A 26,684-nucleotide genomic window follows, 5' to 3' on the forward strand; every position below is an offset into this window, starting at 1 on the left:
TCTCACTCTCCCACCTCTCATTATACGTTTGCGTGAGGCATTCCTCAGCTGCCTTGATCTGGCACTGGCCTTGATAAATGGAACAGCTCTCATGGAAAATTACATTGCCTGTGCTACTCCGAGAAAAGGAGGAGAGAGGAAGAACTGGCTGCACTTTAATGAAAGAGTTCAGCCGCCGCTGCCACCGTTGCTGTTAATGTCAGATGGAGCGGACGGGTCTTTTCTTCTATTTATATTTACCTCTCCCTGACCCGATATTGCTTTCCAGTCCACTCATTTTAAGAAGCTTGTAAATATATCTTGTTTAAAATGTCGACTTGGATGTTATCAGTAAAGAATTCCAACGGTGTAATCTTATCGCCACAGCGACTCTTGACATTCAAGCATCCTTACCGCAGTGACGGTCATGGGAAGAGATTAATGGGCAGACCAGGCACCCTGTGGTTTGGTATAATTACGAGGATAATACAAATCCTTATCAAATGGCACCACATCGGTACCCGAAGTCTTAAACTCGAGCTGTGGGCACCTTGACATTATTCATTTGTGGCATCAAAATAAATTCCGAATGCCACAAATTGCTTTGAGCAACTCTCATGCAAGCAGACGTTCGGCCTTAATGCATTTCATTTATTTATTTATTCATTTATTTTTGGGACATTGAATTACACAAGGCGTTTCGCGACTACTACTAAGAGCATTGTGAGTATAGAGTCTACTTGTCAAAATTGAGCCGAGTTTTGTCAGTGTTGAGAGTTCTTTTGAGTCCAACTCCACCGTGAATTTTGTTCATTTTACGGCGCACACACTTTCCCTTAGAGTGGAGCCTGAATTAATGTACGTGTTTGTCCTACCACATGTTTATTTCCAGGCACACATGTTGCCAGCCGAAAAAACCCCCAAAACAAAAACAGCTACAGCTGGCAAACGTAAACCATGTCTTCAACTTTGGATGGCCAAACAAGCCCTCACACCACTACATACAAGTACCTTTGTGTGTTGGGTACCAACTTAGGTCTCTGTTCAGCATAACACGCCATGTTTTGATACCGTAAAAAAAAAGAATCCTTTGAAAATGTGTGTATCAATTTCTTACAAATTGACATTCCAAATAATTGTGACTTGGGAATGAAATTGGCACATACCTCAAGTTTTGAAGAAAATAATATTCTAAACAACCCTGACTTCATTAGGATGAGAGCATTTATTGTGTTGTCCCAGACAAAATATCTTGTCTGTGAACTCGAATACAGTCTTTTTATTTGTTACGCACTGTCATTGGTCCCAATTCATCCGGGCTTTGAGCTTTATTTTCAAGCACACCTTCTAAACATTTGTCATGGTTTAATTGCTGATAAGCGCTCTGTCTGTTCCAAGTTAAACCCCAAAGTATTTGGTCACAGCAGTTAGGATTTTCTAGAGTAAGCACAGCATCATTTGACTAGCTGCATTTAAAAAAAAATAGAGTCAGTGTTTTTGCTTATGTCCATGTATGTTTGTCTCTATTAGCAGAAAGCAATCATAGACCTGTCAAACAAAGCCCCCGTTATGCTTTGTTTTTTCCCCTCCCTCTCCCCTAAGCTTTCCATGAAGTGTATTGCTATGTCTGGATCAGCCTGCTTAGAGGGGAGGCTTGCGAGGGGTGGGTGGGGGGGAGGCGCAAAGGCTTGTACAACTAATTCAGCTCATGGAAGACGTGCAGCAAGAGCAGCTGTCTTCCATTGTTAGCCCGCAAATTTCCAGTGTGCCTCATTTCTCCCTTCACTGCATGAGTAACAAGAGTTGTGTGGAGGGGAAGTTCAGAAAACGGAATTCAACCAAAACAAATGATTTGCTTTGCTTTTTCATTTTTCTTGATGAAGGCATATCCCAAATTATAAAGTTATCATGGTACGAAAGAGTGAGTATCCTTTGCAGTGGAACAGTTCTAATGCTCTACTTTATTTTTTAAGAGTGACCTTTTAATGCATTCCAGCTTTGTGTCTCTGATCCTGTCTCGGGGTTTTTCCAGCAGACAGATAAAATGTTCTTTTTGAGTGGTGAAATGAGGAGAGGGTGTCTGCGGGGTAAGAGAAGGTGGGCTTTTCTGGGTGGGGGTAAAAAAAAAACTGCCTGCGGATCGTTGGGCAGTGTTATGAATGGATAGACTCTTTTAACCGGCTATACACTGAAGAGTATGTCACAGGCTGCTGCGACTGTGAGAGGAGCTGGCAGAGAGCTCTTGGATTCCTGAATCCTTGAGGCATGTGGTCTGATTAAGAGAACAAAACCCACACAGTGGGGAGGAGCAGACATGGCTTCCACCCCCCACAAGTGGAATTTTCTACCAGCGAGGGAAGAGGTGGCTCAAACGGGGTTGTAATTTGCAATGGCCGGAGTGAAGTTGGCACACCGGTATGAGTACTTCTACACGACATCGGGTAAATTTGCTGAATGTCTTTCTTCTATTCATGAAGCGAATTCTTTGTTCTTAAGTTAGCTTCTTTTTTTTGGGGGGGGGGGGGTGAGATGTCTTTGTTTTCTCAGAAACATGTGCCTAAAGAAACTTGAGCCACCCAGAATGGTTCTGATCCATATGAACACAAACGTTTGGAAGTCAGGAAGAGAAAATAGATACAAATGAAGAAGGCACAAAACATAGCAAATTTGAATTTTCAATTGAATTGAATGCAACTTTATTGTCAAATGTGCTGTACGTCTGTGTTACATACAGCACAGATGAAATTTCTTCCCTCTTATTCTGTCTTTTGTTGTCCTCTTACTCACATGATGGCTGCAAAAGTAATGTGAGACCTGGACACCACTGAGTCATTGTGTGTTGCCAGTTTACATGAGGATGATCAGGATTGCAGTATTCTGTAATCAGGTTTGTTAAAAGTTTTTTTTTCAAGCCACTATCACCTGTGAGTGGCCAAAACACCACAAAGGCAATGTGTGCCATCATTTTCCAAGTGGTGTAAATCAGTCTCTTTAGGGGTGTTCACACGGCACATATTTGCTCCGGTGCTGCACCGATGTATTTTGTTGCGATATATCTTACACCGGAGCAAATGTTGTGGAGCGGTCACACATACAAAGCCGCTGAGCGTGTTAGCACCGGTGCAGCGCCGGTGCAGCCCCACTTGGGTTCACACGGCAGTTTCTGCAGCGGAGCAAAACGATGACAAAGAGCTCCCGTGTTGGTTCTTTTTAAAACATACACACCTCAAGCAACTACTGGACAGGCACGTCCTTCTCCTTCTCGGTCTCCGTGCCTTCTGCTCGAGAGGCGTTCAATGACCGCCCACGAAAACGTAAATCAACAATGACTTGAATGACACTCAGAAAAGCAAACACATAATGCGCCAAACAGAAAATCAAGAGAGGAAATCACAAAATAAATTATATGTGGGGGGGGGGGGGGGGGTTGTGAACACACAACAGAGGAACAAACTACACAGAGTAGACAGTCCAGTCTCCTACAAAAGGAAAGATAATGTTTGGGGACTAACCCCCCCCCCCCCCCCCCCCCCCCCAGCTGAGATGGTATAACCCAGGAGGCAAGGTGCCGCTTGCTACTGTTATTGCCAGTTGCCATTCTACTAAAGCACCAGTCAAACGGCATCATTTCTTGTCGTTATTCGACAAACAGTTGACGGAAGTACAACAGAGCACGAAAGCAACGCATTCTCGCCGTATGTAATCAACTCTTCTCATGCGTGGCGAGGCTACCCCCCCCCCCTACCCGCAAACGAGCATTTGCTCCAGAGCAATTTTTTAACCCTGTAGCGTTCACACGTACCATTTTACATCGGTGTTGCCTCGCAAATGAGCATTTGCTCGGAGCAAATTTTTAAAACACCTCCCTGAGGTGGGTTAAATTTGCTCCGGAGTAAGCTGTTTTCAGGGGCTACATCGGTGTAACTTTGCACGTGTGAATGCTCTACTGGGGTAGCACCGGCGTACGACCGGAGCAAATGTTGGCGTGTGAACACCCCTTTTGTCACATAGACATGCTAAAGGGTATCTGGCGTACAACTTAACAGCATTGTATTCGTCTTTTGTTCTTCTGCAACTTGGGAAAGACAATTTTGACCAGTTTTGAAGGTTTGGTTAGATCAGGGGTGTCAGACTCAATTTAGCTCAGGGCCCACATTGAGGGAAATCTATTCCCAAATGGATTGGAGTGGTAAAATTATGGTATTTATATATAACTTAAAAACAATTTCAGATTGTTTCGTTCTTTAATACAGTCCAAAATTGCACTAGCACAAAATTATTTATGTTAATTAATTACAAAACGCGGGGCGGGGGCGAACAATTACAACTACAGACTGATTAATTTAAAAAACAAAGACTGCATGAGTTACAAATAAATAACCACCCTCCCCAAAATACATTTGAATTGCCATCAAATACACACATATTTTCGTCAGTCGGCGGTCGGTCGGGTCTCTAATCCATGCGAATAGCAGGGGTCAACTGTACATGTTAAAAAATAGCTTTTTGGTCCCCTATTCATCCCAATACAGTATTTTTCCTTTGATTGCATGAAATGAAATGCAGTTTGCTCTTATTTTCTCCCCCATTTGTTCGTAAAATATGGTTGTACAACTTGTCAAGGGACGTGCAAAGAATGAAACTGAATACAGCAATGCTTCAAGTAACATTTTGGAAGACCAACCGTTTAACCACAGTTTTGGCAAGGCAAGTTTGTCTTCTTGTTCTTTTGTTAAATTTTAATTAATCTGTGGTGTCAACCCTTCCACATTCAGTGATGTTTTTACTTTTTACACATGTGGCGTCTGCCCAAGTTGGGGCTCGAACCAGCCTCTCCAGTTTGGGGGCACTGAGCGCTACCAATGAGCTAAAAGCAGAGCCACCGCCCAGCTCATCATCCAATTACAAGTTTAAGGAAGCGGTTGTAAATCCCGCAGTTGCAATGTTCCCGCAGATTGGTCAGATTCTTCTTTCTCATTTTCGCATTGTTGTCCCTACGCGTAATGAGTATTCTGTGGGGGAGGAGTGGCCATTACATAGAACGTGGCTACACTTGTTGCTGTAGAACTCTCCTTACGGAGGTGTCATGTCACGCGTATCTCCGATCCCCAGAATGCATCGTGTGGTCCATTGCATTTAGTAATTGAAGTTATAGGGATGTTAATTCTTGTCATTTGTGTTTGTGTTACCAGTTGTTGAATTTTTGCCAAAAACATTCATGTTTGGTTTATGCTGTGCGGGTTTTTTTGTTTGTTTGTTTTTTGTGACTATAGTTTGTGTGTGAAACAGTGACTTTCAGGCCAAGTATGAATTTACTTACAGTGAGCATTGCTTGTAAAAAGTAAGGTTTACTACAATCTGAAAGGCAGATTTAAACACGATTTTCATATAAGTACAGTTTACCAAACTTCTAAACTTTGATATGGAAGTGCATCCATCCATCCATCCAGTTTCCGATCCGCCTGTCCTCACAAGGGTTGCTGGAGCCTATCTGAGCCATCTTCGGGCAGTAGGCAGAGACACCCTGAACCAGTTGCCAGCCAATCGCAGGGCACATAGAAACGAACCATCCACGCTCACACTCACACCTTGGGACAATTTTAGGGTGTTCAATCAGCCTGCCATGCATGTTTTTGAAATGTGGGAGGAAACCGGAGTACCCGGAGAAAATCCACGCAGGCCCGGGGGAGAACATGCAAACTCCACACAGGGATGCAGGAGCTGAAACCCTGTACCTCTGCACTGTGAGGTTGACGCGCTAACCACTGGACCACCGGCCCGCCTATGCAAGTGCATTTAATGAATATATAGATCAGAGTTACTTCGGCACAACATGGCTAAGCTTGGTTAAGCAGTCGGTTCGGTCCCGTTTTATACTTGACAAAATCATCTTGCAGCCTGGATTAAACCCGCATGCAGGCTTGATTAGGCCCCTGGGCAATACTTTTGACACCCCTGGGTTCGATGGATACCGAAAGCAACGTCCAGACAAACAAAATAAACTAAAAATAAGATTACAAGCAACAAAATAAGGACAGATCAATTGGAAGGGCTGCCACTTCTGCCAAAAGGGAAATCCGGCTTTGGACATTTGCACATCATAGCCAAATGTAGATAAAGCACCGATGCACGTTCAGAGAACTGTGACAGATATGCGAAAGAAGTAACTGTGATCGTGACCGTGTCCACTTGGGGCAGACCACTGAGCCGTGTTACCAGGGTAGAACAGGTCAGACAAATCAGTTTGGTACTGAACCCTCTCTCTCTGCGCTTGTGAAGTTATGCATGGTGTGATCGTTGGACTGAATTGCTCCTACATGTCTCCAAATTGATATAATCTGGCATAGAATTAATTGTGAAAATGAAATAATTGACATTGTTGCATCAGTGGTAAGCCTCAAGAACAAGAACACGTCTGTTTCTACAAGACTTGCCCCTTACTCTATTTCACTTGAATATGGTTCATTATAAAATCAATTTTATTGACATCAATGAAGCTATCCTCGGTGCAACTAAAATAAAGAATTTGGTCTACAAATCCTTATCTGTTCTGAGAATTGTGTGGTGGTAATTTAGTACACCATTGCTTGGTATTTATGAGGACTTTGGTTACAATTGGGGCTTCATACTTAGCCTCAGAACCCTTTTTGTAAAAATGTTTTCGTGTCAAACCACCAATTCTGCCTGCTGACATTCTGCGGTTACCAAACATGGCAAAGTCTTAAAATGATGAAGTGTCTTAGGGTTGTGTATAACCTTGTACATTGTTGTGCTCTATCTGAAAAACACCATGAAATAATAAGAACCATGCAGTCCTTTCCCAAACCTGTGTACTTGGAAAAAAATAATAAAATAAATAACTCCCATTTCATGTATGTTAGGTGTCAACACCATTGCAAACGCTACAAACAACACACAGCCACAATGCACCAGCATTAATCGACAACGGAATTGCAAAACACAACACCTGCCTACATCTGAAGTTACCTGCAATGGAAGTGACCACGGCTACAGAAGAGCAGCTTACTTTTACTTGGTTGTTTCTACCTTTGTTCATCAAAACTTGAGCACCTTTGGAACCTTCGTGGACATTGTAGATGTGTTTTAAGTTTCCCCGCATTTTATGTCATGGTCCCCTTTTGCCATTCACTCAAGTGAGGTGGAAGTTATTTTGCATGTTTATCCTAAAGCGCATTCAGGTATACCGTTGTGGCTGTATGTTGTTGTGTTGTGGTATTTGTTGTTGTGACATTTGCAATTGTTCTGACCTGTCTTGGCCACCGTCGCATTGTCCCAGTTGTCAACTTTCAAGATTCAGGGGATCATTGAGACATACAGTATTTGTTGACAGAAAATACAAAGGGAGTAATTACAAATCTAAATAATTAATGCTTAAGTTCAGCCCGAACATGAAATGTTGTGTTGCCTCACATGTCTCGCATGCTTTTGGTTCGCAAGGGTTACCACACCGCGGTTGCTTCAAGTGGATGGAGTAGAGGATCGTTCTCTTCCAACAGAAAAAAAAATAAAGTTTGAACATCGCTAGTCAACCTGGTGACTGGTGGTCGTTTTGGCTGCTAAATGCTATCTAGGTTGACAGTTCCTTCATTGTTTTTATTTCACCTTGCGGTTTGTGTTTTTTTTTTCCTTTTTCTTTTTACTTTATTTGGCTCTGTCTTCTTGTGCTTTCTCAATGCCGCTTGGCTGTCACCACTGCCAAAATTTGACGACAGCAAAGCGCAGCAAAATGGGCGAAGGAACAAACTTTTTGCTTCAAATGTTTGGCGCGTGACCGCCCAAACTACATTGCCTATACAATATATGTAAATGAGTCCGCCAGAAACGCCAAGCCCATCAATTCTCGAGCTACATGACTAGGGCCAAAATGATAATCCCAATTATTTTGAGCAATATTCTGATTCAATAATTTTCCCAACAGGCCGGTCGAAAGCCTGACAGTGACTTTCTTTGTGTGATGTCCACCGTATGCCCGTCACCGATTACGTTTAGGCGCATGGCGGCCGCCGTCTGAGTTGCAGCTGATTTCCCTGACGTTAACCTTGGCAAAGTAGCAACGCAATAAAATGATGACTCCGAACATGAACACAACATAACATTGGCCACCGTAATTAACATATAAATGAACAGTTTCCTTTCTGTCACAATAAAGTAACACATTGATTATATGTACATACAATTATTGATTCATAACATGACAGTTAATACCCGATTTATGACTTATCAAACAAACTTTCTGAATTATTCGTCATGAAATAAGAGTTGTAGAGCGGGAACTGTTAGCAAGGTAAAATATCTTTTTACACACACACACACACACACACACACACACAATAATAATGTCTGAACACATGACATTTCAATCTATCAAAATTGTTATGCAGATAATACTTCAGATATTGATCTTGGATAACAGCAAATAGGGGGGGCACCTAATACATGAGCATGAAGAAAATATGATATGGGGGCTTAGGCGTATAATATTTGTTATAATATTCGATTGTGTGTTATTCTCGAGAAATTATGTTAAATTGCACTTAGACCAGTGGTCCCCAACCACCGGATGGGGCCCACTTTGGACCGGGCTTTGGCGGCCCGCACAGATAACAGGCTAAAGCTGTACTTCTAGTTTATTATCAAAGACTGAAAAATACTTTATTTGGAAAAGTGAGGGAATTCTCTTGGTTAACGGACTTTTGATAGATGTCAGGTGCTAATCGTCTCTGTCGCATAATGCTAATATTCAACCCACAGGCTAGCAAAATTAGTAACAAAAACAAAGGCAGATGTATTTCGAATGTTTCTTTGCAACGGGAAAAATGCCCAGTAATGAGACAAACAGACAAATTCAGGTGACCTACTTGAAATCAAAATTAAATTTATTGCGACAAGTGATTCTCAAGCACCAAGGACCGCTCTACATAATATGCGGTGAGCCACTCTTGATTTAGCCTTATAGTGAGTTATATCTGTTCATGAACTTAATATTTGTTCTTTGGTGTTTTGTTATGTTGGTGCATTTCAGTAGGGGCACCAATAATAATGTTACATAAAAATGTAGCTTCCCATTTAATGTTACAAAATACAAAATGCCCCAGTTTTTGTGTTGCTTGTATGATTCATGCACTTTATTTTTGTTCTGTGGTCTGTGTTGCATGCTTAAGCATTTCCATAGTGACCATTTGAAAGCATTCTGTTACCCTTGTTGTGGTGTTGGCACTGCTAGAAAAGGTACATAAAAATACACAGTGGATTGGCATTTGTTGTGTTTGCATTTTATTACACAGCCCCCCACCCCCTGGTCAGTGAAAGGTTGCTGGTCTGCTATGGACCTGTATGATCCGGTCCACGGCGGAAAAAATGTTTGGTGGTTCGGTTTTAAACACTGCTTGCTGAAAGCTAATGATGGATGTATAAGAAGCGCAACTGTTTGCTGGTGCGATAAGATGTGATTTACATATGATCCAATTTGTCAACCTCTCCCAAAAATAATCAATGATTAATTGACTATCAAAATAATCATTTGTGGTAGCCCTAAACCAGCGACAGGCATTTTTGGGACATTTTAGTCATGTTACTACTCATCAGTTTCAACACCCAATCTTTGCGACCGCAAAACAAACAAACAAGTAACTGTGTTTTTGCTTCTTTCATGGGGACTACTTTGCAAATTTGTTCCCATTGAGGTTTTTTAGGGAGTTTCCACTGTTATATTTGTTAAGTATTAGAAGGCTGGTGTGGCAAAAACAGAGCAGCCATTTTTATTTTAAAATGAGAAGTTTGAGAAACAAATTAGGTCTTGTGCCTAAGTGTTCACTCTTTGCCCCAGAGCCCAAACTTCATGTTAGCTATGAAATCGTGCCCTTTTTTTATTTGAGCTCTTCTCTCATCCGTCGACTGCGCCGCTGTCTGTTTCGAACATAATTACATGTTGTCAGTTTTAACTCACAAAACTGGCTTTTGTGTTTTCGAAAATAATTGGATGACATTTAAGCATTTGATTGTCTTTGTTGTCAAGTATGTATTTGATGTTTGGCATCGTATGGCTGTGCATACATGTTTTGTTGCCTGGAATAACGACACATCGGACATAAAAGGATTTTCTTTCCCATTCTAATCCACATAGACAGCTCGGCCCTTGTGTTTATTCCCTTCCCGTTCTTTTCACTCATCTCTTAGCTTGCCGGGCCTTTCTATTTCACCCTTAAAAAGGTTTCGAAAGGGGATTATACCAATGATAGAAATGAAAGGGAGAACACGTCCGTCCTTCGGGACCAATGTCAAACATTCATGATGCAATGGATTCTGCTAGTGGTAGCTTTGCTTTGCATATTATCATCGCTGGCAGGTCTTATTAGACAGGAGTTCCTGATGCTTTACAGTTGTCTTTTGCAACTACATCTGCAAACCATTAGTGACTAGAGGTGGCACTCGCAAAGAGATTTATGGTATGAGTAAAATGGGTTCACTTTTCATTTCGATGCACACTATTCATGGAACATAGAGGCAAATACATGGATTTGGAGATCACGTTAAAGGGCCGAAATCACCATTTAAGCCGGCCGCACAGCAGACCATATCAATATTTGATGTGTACCATGAGAGGTGATGTTATATGCAGCAGTATCAATATTTTCTTGCAACATTGCTCATATAATGACTCAGGCTCCATTCAACTGTTACATGCTTAAAACTTATCGGACCCTCATGAGAATATCATTTTTTGATGTTAAACCTGTGAAAGGTTATCCTTTTCACTCTAATTGAGGGAAAAATAGAAGCACTTTGTATTTGTTCTTCTCCTTGACTGAACCTTGCATTTTTACACAGAGTAAAAAGAAACGACTTGTCTTTGGGATCAAGGCATTCTTTACCGTCATATTGCATTTTTGTAGCAGGCGCAGGTTTCCTCTTCCAGGCCCAAACAGGACAGCACCAATTTATTTAAAAATAACACTGCAGAGTTATGATGAACGTGTCAACACAGCAGCCATATCAAGCAGCCTTAGATGGTGAATCACTCTGCCAAACATTTACTGCATATTGACTTGAGGAAAGATTGACTGCAGAACAAAGACATAATAAAGTCGATTTAGCTGGATTGTATTCTCCTATCTAGAGTACAGTTATACTCTTTCAGCTGTGTTGCGGTGCTAGATTAATATAGCGACCGTATTTCTCTCCCATAAGCTGTTTGCACCAGTCACTTCGTAAAAATCCCTTCAACACAATGCAAGATTTCTTCTCCTTGGGAATAAGAGTCCCATTCATTCAGCCGCCCCTGTCACAGCAGCATACATGAATACTTGCCTACCCAGTGGATCCTGCATGACCTTTCTTTAGAACAATACAAAAGAAGTAAAATGCTGCTTGTAAGTGGAGAAATAGTCCAAAGGTGAAAAATGAGTTCACGCCGAACCATTTTTCTGCACTCTGATTGTTTTGTAGATATAGTCAGTGCTTGTCTTGTGGGTAGGTTAAATATTAGTCCTGTAATCTACCCCAAAGGACCAGGAGCATGTTTGTAAGACATTTGTGTTTAGCTTTTTTCTTGCGGCTGGATCTTTGCATTATTCTTAGTTACACATTTATCTCCTTAATCTACAGGAATAAAAGAGCACCATCTGTCAAGGAGCATCACAAAATTGTATTCATGAGCCATATTCTTTTCATGTCGGGCGATCTGTTCTTGATTATGTATTCATTCAAATATACATTTCACAATGTAAGGGTGATTACTATTATAAGGTTCCATATAGCGCTGCATCTGTCGAACGTTTTGGGATTCAGATATCCTTAAATGTGATCAAATAATCGGGTATTCATATGAAGCTATTCATCCATGATTTGAACTGCTTTATTCTCACGAGGGTTGTGAGCAAGCTGGAATAATTGTAACATTTATTTTAAACTCTGCTTAGCAGCACACTACTAACCTTAGTGAGATTTTGGACAAATCTCTTCCCGCATTTTGGTCTCTGAGATGAAGTGACGTCCCAAGCGCAGTAGCAATTGCAAATCCGCTGACTCTTGCGAGCCTCTATGGGGTACGAGCTTGGGGCTATCTGTAAACTGCTGTTAAATGCTGCCAACAGGCGCCATATAATACAACAGCAGCATAATTAATGTTCTTTTTAGCGTCCTGAAGTAGTGATTGAACATGATTTCAAGATGACATTGTGTTCTTGATGTCGGTGGCAACAGTTAGTGACAGCAATTTCAAGCACCCCCCCCCCCCCCTCCCCACTACAGTCAGGAATATAAATCATGAGAGAGCGTGAGCTATCGGCGCCCCAAGGCATTGATGTCCAGAAGTTAAAGTTTATTTTGAAGTTGGTTTCTCACTCTGTTGGTGGCATGTTACTGTCATACATAGCATGAACACTTGTCGCTGCAGTTGGCTTGTCCTATTCCTCTACACTAAATAAATACATAAACGGGAACCCGAGGCAGAAAAAAATGCCTCGAGCATTTTTTTTTGTTGAACCAACGTAATCTAATTACACAAATACCCATTTCAGCCCTCTCCTCATGTACTCATTTATGTGGGTTCAACTTTTTTTCGTGAAAATGATACGACTAAAAATGATTTGCTCCAAGTTATTTTGAAAACCATTTCAACCATGCATTGAGAGGATCGTTTAAGGTTAATGTAGCATTGAACTTGAGGCTGTTTAATCCTTAGCTGTGTATTACTCCAACTATGTACTTCCATATTCAATTAAATTTGGAGTGGAGCCTCGCTCTTCAATGTCGATGTTTAAATTATATTTAATTATATCCATGAGGGTTGCGTATTCCTTGAGCAGAAGGGACCATTTGGTTTAAATTAATCACTGGAGTCATATGTCAAAACTAATGAGGTATTTTCTCATTGTTAATGTTATTGCTGAATATATTACTATTTGATTACTCTGGAGGACTCAACAATTTGGTTGCTTAATAATAAGATGTTGAAAGTGCCAGATCACTTGATATGTTCTTTTCTGTGCTGCCTGACTTAAAATTGGTGTAGTGAAGATGAGAATTGTTCACCACGCTGTTTAGACATGTCTGTTAGTTGTGAATAGGGTTGCAGCTACATTTGTCAATAGCACAATTGGCTACTAAAAATCAGTACAATAGACAGTAGAACATTGGCAAGATTCCATGCCTTCACAATTGACGCTTTCTTTTCTGTCAATGGGTGTGGAGGCGACAGGACGGAAGTGAGCAGAGCTAATCAATGCACAATATACAACTTTGAACACTTTTTTTTTAATATACAAAAAAAAAAGCGAATTTCTCCATTGTGAGACAAGTAAAGGGTTTTCTTCTTCTTCTTCTAAAAGTTGGCCTCCACATTTAACCCAACACAGTAGTGTTCCATACACTGGAGCAAGGCGCACCCAGGAAACAGTTTAGGGTTTCTTAACCACTTGATGAAAGCTCCCCAAATAACAATGAAAAATATTAAGTAGCCTTATATTGTCATCAACAACAATCATAGTTTCGGCAAATATCATAGTTGAGCCCCAGAGACCGTCAGTATGACCGTTATTCCACTGGGCAGACAAAGATGGATATATCATCAGTATTCGTGGACAGCAGCTGCAGACAGACTACAATGACTGCACTGACTGTTTATTTTTATCAGGGCATTAGCAGATTAGGCACTCAAACTAACAAGGTCATCAAACTCAGATGGCGGTAAGCAGCAGACCTCTGCTGAGCAGCTGGCAGCAAGAGATGAGATTTGGTACGTTACAGTGGGTTTTGCGTTTTGCCTGCTCCCTCGACGACAGACCAGCGTGACTTATTAGTGCTTTGGATAATGTTAAGGATGGAAAGAATAAGAATCATGGAGATTTATTATTTATTTACCCTGTTGTGGCATGCTCACAGAAGACTTATCGCGTCATTCATACTCAAGTGGGTTCCAGACTAAAGTGATCTTGACAATTCACAGAATAGATGTTTGTCACTGTAACTGTTGTATGTTAGTTGCTCCACGGACAGCACTTTGTGTGCGGCGATGGCTGTTTGAAAGTGCTCTATATACAGTATACATTTGAGTTGTCAGGGGGGGGAAAAAAACGTTACTTGACCTGGGCACTCCATCAGGACCATGTGAGTTTTCTTTCAGTGGAATTAAATTGGCATATGATGCTGATAACAAGCTGTTGTATGTCTTCTGTAAACCTATTTTGGTTTCCTGTAATCCAGGAACTGCTAAAATTCATCCATCCATTTTCCAATCCGCTTTATCCTCACAAGGGCCGCGGGGGGTGCTGGAGCCTATCCCAGCCATCTTCGGGCAGTAGGTGGGGGACACCCTGAACCGGTTCCCAGCCAATCGCAGGTCACACAGAAACGAACAACCATACACACTCACACTCACACCTAGGGACAATTGAGAGTGTTCAATCAGCCTGCCGTGCATGTTTTTGGAATGTGAGAGGAAATCGGAGTACCCGGAGAAAACCCACGCAGGCACAAGGGGGAACATGCAAACTCCACATAGGAAGGCCGGAGCCGGGATCGAACCCCCGACCTCTGCACTGTGAGATCGACACTCTCTCTCTCTCTCTCTCTCTCTCTCTCTCTCTCTCTCTCTCTCTCTCTCTCTCTCTCTCTCTCTCTCTCTCTCTCTCTCTCTCTCTCTCTCTCTCTCTTTGTGTATGTATGTGTGTGTGCGTGTGTGTGTGTGTGTGTGTGTGTGTGTGTTAAAGTTGTTGGTGTCAATGATGACAGCCTCTCAATTTCTTGCCTGGTTTCCCTTTGCTGTTAGATAACATTTAGGACTGCAGAACGGGCTGACAAGAAAGAAATCCATGTGGGCTCAGCTCAGTTTATCTGGATTTCTTCTCTCAGCACAGCCTCCCTCCATGTTTGACGCGAGTGCATGACCTTGACAAGAATGTAGCTCATTGTTGTTTTCAAGTGAACTGTGATCAGAGTTTGATGAAGAGGAATGGACAAAGAGGGGATACCAAGAGTGCAGAGTAGAATCCTGTGAATAAAATGCTCACATCTGTTTGATCGGAACCAATGTTTTTATTCTTTTACGGTTCGTTTATTAACTGTGACGAAAACATTTTGTCCCTAAGATTGAATACAAAATAAATGAGTTGTTTGTTTTGCTGGCTTGCGGTGTTTTGTTTTCCAGTAAATACCCTATAAATTATGTTTACGTTGTCAGCAAACCTTCCAGCTCTACCCACTCGAATGCACTTAAAACCCAACCCCCTCTTTTATTTTACAAACAATGCCAGGCATTGCTTGAAGGCAACACGCTGAGCCAGGAAGAGGAAAGAATTAGGTCGGCAAGGTCATTTTGAACCAGGGCAAGTGGAAAGTATACCAAACCACCTCCCGAGTGTTGGGTCAGTCAACCACGGAGCCTTTTGCCTTCCATTTCTATGCAACAGTGCAAGCGTTAAAAGAAAGAGAAAAAAAAGGACATTTTGAATTCAATGCAGCGTAAAGATCCAACTGCCTTTTTGCAAATGATTAACTCTTGACGCTTGACTGTTATTTAAGCGTGTTCAAAGTTCTGCCTGAGGCAGTAATAATACACAGACCTGGTGGAAGTTTGGACATCAAGGGCCCTTCAGTTTTCTTTGCAATATGTGGCTCTGAACCTTACGAAGCATCACAAACTATGCGTGGACATTTAAAATGGATACTGCTGAAAGATGTATTTATAACATCATGGAGTTTTGTTCCCAGACTGAAATCAAGCATGGAGGAGAGTTAATTGTGAATAAATTGTCCCTTAATAGCAACAAAACCGAATATATGGTTTGAAGGGATCAAAAAATATATACAAAACAATTCTGTCAATATTGAATTGGTTTTTGAAACAAGATTCCTTGAAGAAGATGAATGGTTGAATGGATGGACAACATAGCAACTACATATGCCAGATCCGGCCCGCCTCATCATTTGATGAGGCTCACATAAGCAAACCATGTGCATTAAATTAAAAATTGTCTTTTACTTTTAAAAACGTTGAAATATTGCAGTGTTTTGTTATCAATCCCCCCCTTTAAAATAAATTGAATCATATTTCAACAAACTGTTTTTACCAATTTCAAAATGTGTTATTCATCAATTTGTTGTACTGTCGACGTATTATGAGGCGATCATACATTTGATTTCACAGCCATAACGGCCGTCCAAAGGAAACCCAAATGATCATATCGCCTATGGCAAAACTGAGTTTGATACCCCTGTTATATATTATCAATGATGACAGACAAAACAAATAAATACACAAACAAATTAACTGAACAAAAAAATGAAGTCGGTCAACCCTCCAAGTGAAAAACATACTTCAGTGCTGCTATACTGAATATGATATTCACATCTTTCAATGGCATTTGTGTGCACTCTTGACAGCAACACGACTATTTTTATACCCAGTATTTAACTGTGTTGGCAGCTCGAGGATTACTGAGGCTTGTGATACAAACAACACCACAAGGATTCCGATCGGACAGGCTCATAAACCGAGACGACCACCAGGCTGCTGTCAGCTGCACGTCATGGTGAAAAAGTGTTTGTAGCTCTCAGGCCAGCTAGAGCAGTGGCAGATGACTGGTCGCCAATCAATTATGACTCTCTAAATGGGGCATTGAGTGTTCGCTGCCTGAACGTGTTCTTTGTGAACCACAAGACCAATCACAGCCACAGCTAATCATGTTTTTTACAATAGAATGATTATTTATGAATCTCAGCTCACTTAAGTATCTGACTAGCTAATCCAATTTGGGCTTGTCGAGTTAGTCCATTGACTTTTGTATGACATTGATAGCCAACATGGTGTTGCAGGAGTAGGAGTTATTTTATGTTTTACAGGTCACATTGACCGCATCGTAACTGGGCAGCCTGGGGGTCTCCACTTACCTTGATTTTGCCCTTTGGTCTTTTGTGCTGTGTATGGATGTATCTTTTTCTCCCCCATCACTTTTACTTCCCATCTTGCTTGCTGCTAGAAGAGACATCCCTTGACTAATGTTTGTTCTTTTATTAGCATTTGCAAATGTCTTCACAGGGGTTGCCTTATATAACCTCGACAAGGAGATCTCATATCTCATAAGATAGGCATGAAGGAGCTTTCATGTTTATTCACTATACTAAAAGTCATTATAAACATCTTTATACTTGGCATCTATGGAATGAATATCGTAAGGCTACGCTTCGTTTCCCGAGCACCGTACACAATTAGTCCAATGCTTAGACGCACTTTCTCATCGTACTGTATTGAATGAGAAACCATGTCAAAACAGCATTAAGTCTTTACAAGTGGTGGCCCGTGAGCCAGGTTGTGTGCCTCTGTCAGAAGCGGTACTGTACTGGCACCATGTATTGGATTGGATTAGATAAAACTTTATTGTCAAATGTACTGTATGTGTAACATGTAATATACAGCACAGATGAAATTTCTTCCCTCTCAACATAAAACAAGAGGAGCCGCTGCGGGTCCACGCCGCTATCAAAAGAAATCTATTGTGTATGTATTTGTGATATATTTTACATTTTTGTTGTTGATATATTTTACATACAATACTGAGAAATATAGGTGTGTGTGTGTATATATATATACATATATATATATATATATATATATATATATATATATAGTCAAACCTCGGTTTTCGTTCATAATCCGTTCCAGAAGGCTGTTCGAAAAACGAAATTGTTCAAAAACCGAAACCATGCTCTTTTTAAAAAAAAAAAAAAAGTTTATTGAGCACGTCTGCTCACAATGGAAAGCGACACAAGGAAGCGTCACTTCCTCGTCTACCCGAGGAAGCGTCATTTTCTCGTGTAAGGAAGACGAGAGGAGTCAAGTGGTGCATTCAAGTGCACTCAGTTTGTTCGAGAACCGAAATTTGTTCGTCATCCGAGGCATAAAAAACTCGAAATTTTTGGTCGAAAACTGAATTGGACGAGAACCGAGACGTTCGAAAACCGAGGTTTGACTGTATACTGTATATGTGTGTGTGTATGTGTATGTAAATGTGGCACAGCGATAGACTGGTTAGCACGCATGCCTCAAAGTGCAGAGGTGAAGGGTTGGATTCCGGCTCCGGCCTTCATGTCTGGAGTTTGCCTGTTCTCCCTGTGCCTGTCTGGGTTTTCTCCGGGTACTCCGTTTCCTCCCACACTCCAGAAGCATGCATGGCACGTTAATGGAAGACTTTAAATTCTCCCTAGGTGTGATTGTGAGCACGAATGGGTGTTTGTCTTTGTGCGTCCTGCGATTTGCTGGCAAACAGTTCAGGGTGTCTGCCCGCCTACTGCCCGAAGACAGCCGGGATAGGCTCCAGCATGGCCGCGCCCCTTGTTGTTTGGCAAATCACTGACTTCATTTGAGGAGCACCTTTCTAACTTTGTGGAGTTGGGGGATATTGCAGTTTAATCCCAGGGAACTGAAGCAATGTGGGGTACTTTTACATGCTCCACAAAGGTTCCAAATCTGCAGTTGTTATTACCATAAGTAAATGTGTGTGGCAGTCCACAAATAATGTGCATGCTGGACACCACTTAGCTCCACCTCACATTTATTTTTGCAACCTGCATTTAGATCTGCAATGTGTGTTTAAAACAAGAGCGAGGGACGGACGGACGGACGGATGGACAGGCAGGAAAAAGTGGGTGGCAAGAAATTATCGCGAGAAAGTGATGAAAACAAACAGTGTTCTGTCTCCCTCATGTTAAGCACCAGCAAACATGCCAAGGTTCAGCAGTGATGTGTAAATAACTGGTGTTGCAGAGATGATTCTCTCCGACCTGTGACAGCAGTCTTGTGTGACTATGCAACCATGACAATGGCATTCATTGATAACAACATGTGTTTTGTATCTAACAGGGATATTACATTGGAACGAGGGCCTATGATACAGACTTGACTTTTGGAAGTCTGTCCTGTATTTCAGGAATGTTTCAAAAGTCAAGGGTTAACAACTCGTGTGTACTAAAGGGTGTGTGTTACAGCAAGGCATCTGCAAGTTTGCACTGAAGACCAACATGTGTGGATGTTTTGAAGTTGATGCCGATTCCAATCAGTATTTTTGTCGCAAAGAAAAATACTGATTACAGAGTATTTGGCTGATGAATTAAAAACATATGTAATCTATAAAATTTATTTTTTGTCCTTTATCTCCAAATATAGTATTTTCCTTAAAACTAAATGAAGTTAAAGGAAACGTTCGATTTGTTCGAAACATCCATGTTTTCTGTAGAACACACAAACTGAATTTTAAAAAGCAAAATGAAATAAAACGCAAACATCCAGTTGCCAGAAAGTCCTAATCAGTATATGTTTACAGTACAAGGAATAGAGTGCTGCACAAATATTTAAATTGAATACAGCAGGGCTACAAGTAACGTTTCGTAATACCTACTATTTAACCAGGGTTTTACAAACACAAATTGGTCATCATCTTCTAAAGGCACGCTTTATCCAACTGTAGTGTCTCAGTTCGAACACTTGGGGGTACCACAAAAAACGACGACATTATGTCCAATAACTCCTGTAGGTCTGTGTGTTTAGCTCACGCACAGATGGTGAAATCCGTCACTAATGAAGCAAAATCCGTGTCGGTGTGCTGGTGGTGTTAGCGCATGTTTAAACGAGGTGATATGCAAATATTTAGTAGAGAAATTGCCTACCTCTATGGAAATGAACCTCATTGATAAACAATTTCTAATTTACTCACACCAGCACTAATAGCCACACACAGTTTGAGGAGCACAAATCAGGGGTCCCCAACTGTCAGTCCGCGGACCGGTACTGGACCACTGCCCATTTGCGACCAGGCTGCACAAAGACAGACCTGCAAGCTGTGAGCAAATTTACTCCCATCAGACGTGATGGAAATGTGCTCGACTCTTGCCAATCGGAGTCCCCCTTCTCATGGTTTGAAATAAACAGAATCCACCAAAAAATGAAGAAATATGAATAAATAAAGAATCAGGAAACAGAAAGTAAGAGCAACAAATTAGCTAAACTTACAGCTTAACGCGCAGCTGATGGGCTGCCGTGACTTCCGATGATGAAGCCATTTGGGCAAGAGAAGTTCCTTTCATCGTGGGATCGCCCGAGCGACATGGAGAAAGAAGTTTTTGTTCATGGCATGTCATCAAAAACAAGGCAATACAAGAAAACTGTTGAATCAATTGAACAAGTAGCAACCAAGTGATCAAGTGGAAAGCATGAACATGTGAGCCCAGCCTGCCCATTATGACCAATGAATTAGCAGTTTAGTCGCTCATCACGATGAAACATCGGATGAAAGCAGCAATCCATCGTGTCATCTTTTGAGCAGTCACATTTGCAATTAGCAATGATGCTAACGGCATATGTCGGATCATGTTACCATTGTAAGGCATATTTCTTATGCCTGATTGGTCCATTTCTCTGTAGTTGACTATGTTGTTTTATTTTAGTCTACATTTGTAAACTGCTAGGTAGGATTTGCCCCCCAAGCCCACTCACCCACAGGAATTTTCGTGTATGTGGGTAACAGCATGTTTGAAATATGTAAAGAATATATGAAATATGTAAGCAGTATTTATACTTTACATATTTGACACAAAGATTACAACAGTACACATATTTACTTACCGGTAAATCTTTACTTGTAAAACCGTATACTGTGGTTAACATGCATCAACATTGCCTTTTGAGAGAGGCGAAGGGCTTGTGATGGTGGCATAGAAGGCGGCTCTTACCTGACTCGTACAGACTTTTGGTTCATGGGAGACTGCTGTTAGAGGCGCTGTCGCTGAGGTTTTTATATATAAGGAAAAACATGATGGGTAGCGCTGTGACGTTCATTTTATCTTCTTATTAGTTGAAATTGGTTTCAAGGTTCTTTTTTTAACAGAGACATTTCTTTTTTTTGGGCGGGGGTGGGGGGGGGGTGGTGAAGAAAACAACTCTTACCAAGCTGACAGTTTCAGCTGTCACTTCAGCCTTCGTCTGAGCCGACACCTTGTGACGTGTGCAAATAAATAAATAAATAAAATTTAAAGAAAAATTTAAACACCTGGCCGGGTCGGGAAACTTCCAAAATAAGGTTCCCCGACCCGGTCAAGGCTGCGAACCAGCCCCCTGCCGCTGCCGTTGAAGCAATGTGTCCCCGTTGATGCTGCGATCCCCGTGGAGGAACGAGCGCATTGCTTCGGCGGCGGCAATGGGTTGGAACACAGCTTAACGAATCAAACAAAGTGATTACGAACACAACGCACAAAAACAGTATGTGAGACACAACAAGGGAAGGGGCTCGGTAAGACTGCGATGATGCGCAGCTGATCAGCTCACGGGATAAATCCACTCGCACTGTCTTTAGTCAATGTCACGCCGGGAAACAATCACACGTCTTGTTTGAATGGGCATGTACAGTCCAGTAAAGGCATGTCCAAAGTGTTCGAGTCGTTCCGCATGGAGGTTGCACAACAACCTGAAAATACGCATCTTTCTGCAATATGGCTGTCAATATGGCTGTATTTTTTTTCATTTCAATTTTTTTGTAGTTTTTTTTTTTAATGAATACAGTAAAAAAAAAACGCAAACCACGAAGCCGCAAGACATGAAGTGCGAAGTGGCGAAGGATTACTGTCATAAGAATTATAATAATAATAATAAATACAAGCCTCATGCATTTTATTTTGAAGACCTTTCTTGGCACTCAAGGACACCGTGCAATGTTACATTACGTTTAATACACACACCGAAAAAAATTGAATGAGAGAAATATATTGAATTTAAAAAAAGGGGGCAGATCAAATTGACAGGTTGAGTCGTTGGTATTAAACAGGTGCAGTTTGAGTTGTGACTGAAAGGGTCTCTTCTTAACTACTATTGTTCTGCCACTGTGCTCTCGGTGCAAAGCCTGCATTTATACTTTGCCATGTGTGCAGTCGGGGGGAAACAGGTGCAAATTGCACTCAGCTGTCAAGCTTTGTGTACGTTTTTGCGCTACTATGTCAATCGCCCGCTATCCTTTGTGAATACGACTATTTAAGACGTAGCAAACTGCGGGTGCAAACGAAGAGCAATTTAAAGCGCTATCAGCGGCCGCAGTTCATTCTTTGTGGATTCGGCCCTGTATGTGCTGCCGCCTGCCACCAAGCCACCCAAATGCAGTTTATGAAGTATATTGTAACCACTTGCTTGCAAACTTTGATATTGCTTTGGGAGATGGACTTCTCTGTGCTGGCACCGGGCAATGGTCCAAAAGTCCCCACACCGATGTTTGAAATGAAGGAAGCCGCCAGCCAGGGACACCTCCCTATCAGCCATCGGTGCGGCGAAGTTGAGCACACAGCCCCCCATTGTCCAACGCCAGCATGGATAAATCCATCTTCACTCGCCGAATCAAGTCATGCTGGGAAGTGCACTGCTTACCATCGTTATATGTATGCATTGTGTTTTATAACAATACTTAACCATATTTATAATTTCACATGAGTGAAATAGTGAAAGATTGTGGCCAAAATTTAGCAAGCATTATATACCATATCAGGGACATACAGCTGTCAGCTTTTTTTTTTAAATGTTTCGACAGGTTCAAACATTCCCTGACTATTTTAAGATGGACAATGGATCTAAATGATTAATCATTTTTCAAAACAGTTGTTGATTAATTTGATGATATTAACTCATTCACTCCCAAAGACGTTTTTAAATGTCTTTTCAGACTTGGTCCAGAATTGGCTGGTATTGAATGAGTTAATTGTCAGCTAACCCATTCATTTGGGCACCTGTGAGGAGTGGCAGACAAATTCTTATCAAAGGCAAGGCATGTATATTGAAAACATTTTTCTCATTTCTTAACCCATTTTCAATACCAAAACATCCTTCTTTGATATTTTGGGTTTTGTGATGTGCCATCCATGAACATGGATCTTGCCAGTACGAGCTTTAACCTCACCCAGCTTGTATTATCGACCTAGTTTTCATTTTGATGGCAATAAGGGTGAGGGTTAGCCCCTCGTTTCCCAGCGTGCATTGCATGGCACAATGCATTGAATTATTGAAGCTATCATGAAATTAATTATTGTCATATACAGTCCCTTTGTTTTTGTCAGACATTTGGGTTTCAGATCAAAAGGTGAAGATGAGACAAAAGTTCAGAAGCCCAGTTTTAATTTCATGACATTTACATCTAGATTAAACAACAGGACAGAGCACCTTTTGTTTGACGCAAAAGTACTGGAACATATGACTGACGAGCATTTGTAGTTTCTCAGGTGATGCCTTTTGGATCGATTGGATGCTTAATCATTACATAGTTCTTGTTTTTGGCTTTGTTTCACCTATGGAAACTGCATTTGCCGTTCCGTGAACATGAAGACCAGAGAGCTATCTATGGGAGAAGCTCAACAACTTTTGAAGTCGAGATAAGAGGAAAAATCGATCAGATGTATTACACAAACATTGGGCATAACCAATAAAACATTTGGAATGTCTTGAAAAAAAAAGTACCAGTTACTGAGCAACAGACATCAAACAGGGCGGCCAAGGGTATCCATAGCAGTTGATGACAGAAGCGTTGATGACAGAGCTGTGACTTAACACCGGTGGCCTTACTGCCAACCTCCACAGGGCAGAGGTGAAAATATCAAAATCTATTCTTCGAACAAGACAGAGAAAAGAAACACAGGATACAAACCACTCATCAGGAAAAATAATCTGAAGATCAGATTGGATCTTGAAGTCGTGATGAGCCACAAAGGTTTTGGACTGATGGGATGAAGATTAACCTCGACCAAAGTGATGGAGAGGCCAAAGTATCGAGAAAGAAAGGATCTGCTTAGGATCCAAAACATACAAGCTTATCTTTGAAGCATGGTCGAGGAAACGTCATGGCTTGGGCTTTCATGGCTTCTGCTTATGGAACGGGCTCACTAGCCTTTATTGATTCATCAGTGGTAAAAAGTGGAAGGTCTTAGACTGGCCAAGTAAATCACTTACCCTCAACCCAAGAGAGCCCAGCCCGCATTTGAGCTTCTGAAGAAGTGACTGAAGAGATAAACCACCAGGAAAAAAAAAAGTGAAAGAGGCTGCAGTAAAGGCCTGCAAAAGTATTTCAAATGGAGAATGCAATAGTGTGGGTCGCTGGATTGATGCTCTCATTGCAAGTTCTGGTTATTTCACCAAATCGTGAATGGCATTCATTTAATAACGTCTCTTGTAATACTTGTGCTCACTTGGGTGGGTACCAACAATTGTTTCTTTGTCCTGAGTTGTAAAAAGCATGACATCTCAGCTGCAATTCAGAACTGAGGTCTCATATTCACCTTTTCATCTGAAACCCAAATATCTTAAGTATTAAATAAAAAATAAAACAACACGGGCCTTTGCGGTGCCAGTACTTTTGGACTGTTTTTGTTTTGTTTTACCTGGAGTTCATTGATTGTGCCACATTTATAGACATTTATACATTTTGTGTTATTGTTTTTCTCCTCCAAGCAAACCATGACTTTAGATTGTGTGTAAAATAGTGAGTGACATCTCACTCAAATCCTCCACGCGAGTTGTAATGCTCACCGCGGGAATTCCAAATTCATGAGTTATTGGTAACAGGACCATCAAAGGGACTGTATTTAACTGATACATGTCACGCATCATAAAGAAGTCAAAGTTTTACTATGGTTTTATTTTAGTAAATGAGTAGATGTGTACTGCATTGTAAATGGTTCGGGTAAATGAAAGGGACAAACAAACATGGCACATCAGCAAATGTACACATGATTTTTTTATTTATTTTTATTTTTTATACCAATGTCGAAGGGCTAAAATCACACACTTTATTCAGAAGGCAGATGAATCGGTCAGGTCCAAGCTATTCAGCATGATTAGTTAGCATTGCTTCATTAAATTTGCTCCAGTAGAAAGTTGACAAGTTACAATTTTTAGAAATCATTGTTTTGTAGCCCACATCAATGTCCACGATCCATTTCTGAGTCTTCAGAGTAATGAACGAAATAAATCTGAAGTTAACGGGGCCGACATTGGGCCGCTGTGGGCAGGTTATAGTGTAATTATAGTCAATGTAGAGCCCATGTTTTTCTTCCAATACAATGTGGTTTGCACACTAACAACACAAAGTTCACTGGCTCTTTGTAAGTCAGTTAAATATTACTCTTGCCAGTGTGAGTCGATGGTTTGGGTTTCAATAAGAACGTGTTGGTGTGACACTCGGGCAATGTGGTTTGGGGAAGTTTTTAAAATGAACTTGTGAAAAGGGAAGATTGCTTGGCATTTTGCATGAGTTTGTGGATCCTTGCGTTAGCTTTAGTCCTTTGCATCACATCAAATCTGTGAACAAAATCTGTGTGAAATAATTGAATAACAGAACGGAAATTAACTACAGTGCCGTGAAGTATTGTCCCCTCTTCTCTTCAAAGATCAGCAAAGGAATTTAAATATCAGGCAAAGCTGCGGCAAGTAAAAATACAGATTTGTAATGGTCATCTTGTTTATGAAGGAAAAAGAAACTATTCTAAACTACTTGGCTCTGTCTGAAAAAGCCCCCTAAACCTCACAACAGGTTGGGCCACCCTCAGCAGCAACACTTGACATGAAGCATTTTCTATAACTGGTAATGAGTCGTTTACATCTCTGTGAAGGCATTTTGGCCCGCTTTTCCTTGCAGCAACAATGAAGGCTGTTTTTTTTCTCCCTTTTCTTTTGCTTTTATAACCCATTCAGAAGTTAACTTTCTGACCTTGTTTTGGATTGTAGTGCTGATTCAGAACCCATACTTGATCACAAACTATTCTGATAAAGAGCAAAATCAATGGTATAGCAAAATGTATTTGTTCTCCTTATTTTCAAGAGAGATTGCTTGGGGTGAATATTATTTGGTGGACCAGTGCCACAGAGCTCTCATCTGGCAGGATTTCTTGTCTCATAAACTCATCGCTCCACATAATGCATCAGAAACTGTTCCACAGTCATTAAGATGTCATTGGGCTTGGCTCTGAAATCTGGCTGTGTGTGTGTGTGTGTGTGTGTGTGTGTGTGTGTGTGTGTGTGTGTGTGTGTGTGTGTGTGTGTGTGTGTGTGTGTGTGTGTGTGTGTGTGTGTGTTTGTGTGTGTGTGTTTGGAGAAGCAGGAAGTTATGGGTAATAATATCGTTGGGGAAAAACAGTGATCGCGCATATTCAAGTATCGGTACTCATTATTGGCGTGTGCTCAAAATAGTTGTGTACTTACTCTGTCTGGAAAAAAAAAATGGTCTCATTGTATCCCCAGCCTCGTGTCACTCTAGCTGTTAAATCACCACTTGTCTTCCTGTTTCGCTTCCCTCCACCCACACACTTGACTAGCGCCAGTGCACTCCATCAGTTGCTCCCCGATGACTCGCTCCTCCCTTCCTGTCCTTTTCCTTCTCCACGTAGGCCGACTGTCTCTTCATTGCTGTCACAGTGTCAGAGCAGGTGGAATCAATTCCTGACACTGTGCACCCAGCGGCCTCACCACAACTAGCGTTTTAAGTGAGGGATTTAATGAGTGATCACTCTGCAAGATAACTGCTGGCATGGGTCACACTCGCCTGTGTGTCAGGGAAGGCGTATTGGACCAAACCTGCATTACAAAGGCAATCTCGGCCTCCTCTTAATGCTATTCAGCTCTATAGTTGGATGATATTGCCGCTTTAACTCCTCATTACTAACCACATTAC

General features: G+C 41.3%; 1 protein-coding gene across 3 annotated transcripts in view; it reads left to right on the forward strand.

Moving 5' to 3' along the window:
• The window catches only part of znf609b (zinc finger protein 609b), a 90,121-nt gene that overhangs the window by 37,416 nt on the left and 26,021 nt on the right, over positions 1 to 26,684 (forward strand). The window lies entirely within an intron of this gene.

This window comes from Hippocampus guttulatus, chromosome 3 (genome assembly GCF_054856545.1).
Source record: "Hippocampus guttulatus isolate MCC_2025c chromosome 3, RoL_Hgut_1.0, whole genome shotgun sequence".
Classification (NCBI taxonomy): Eukaryota; Metazoa; Chordata; class Actinopteri; order Syngnathiformes; family Syngnathidae; genus Hippocampus; species Hippocampus guttulatus.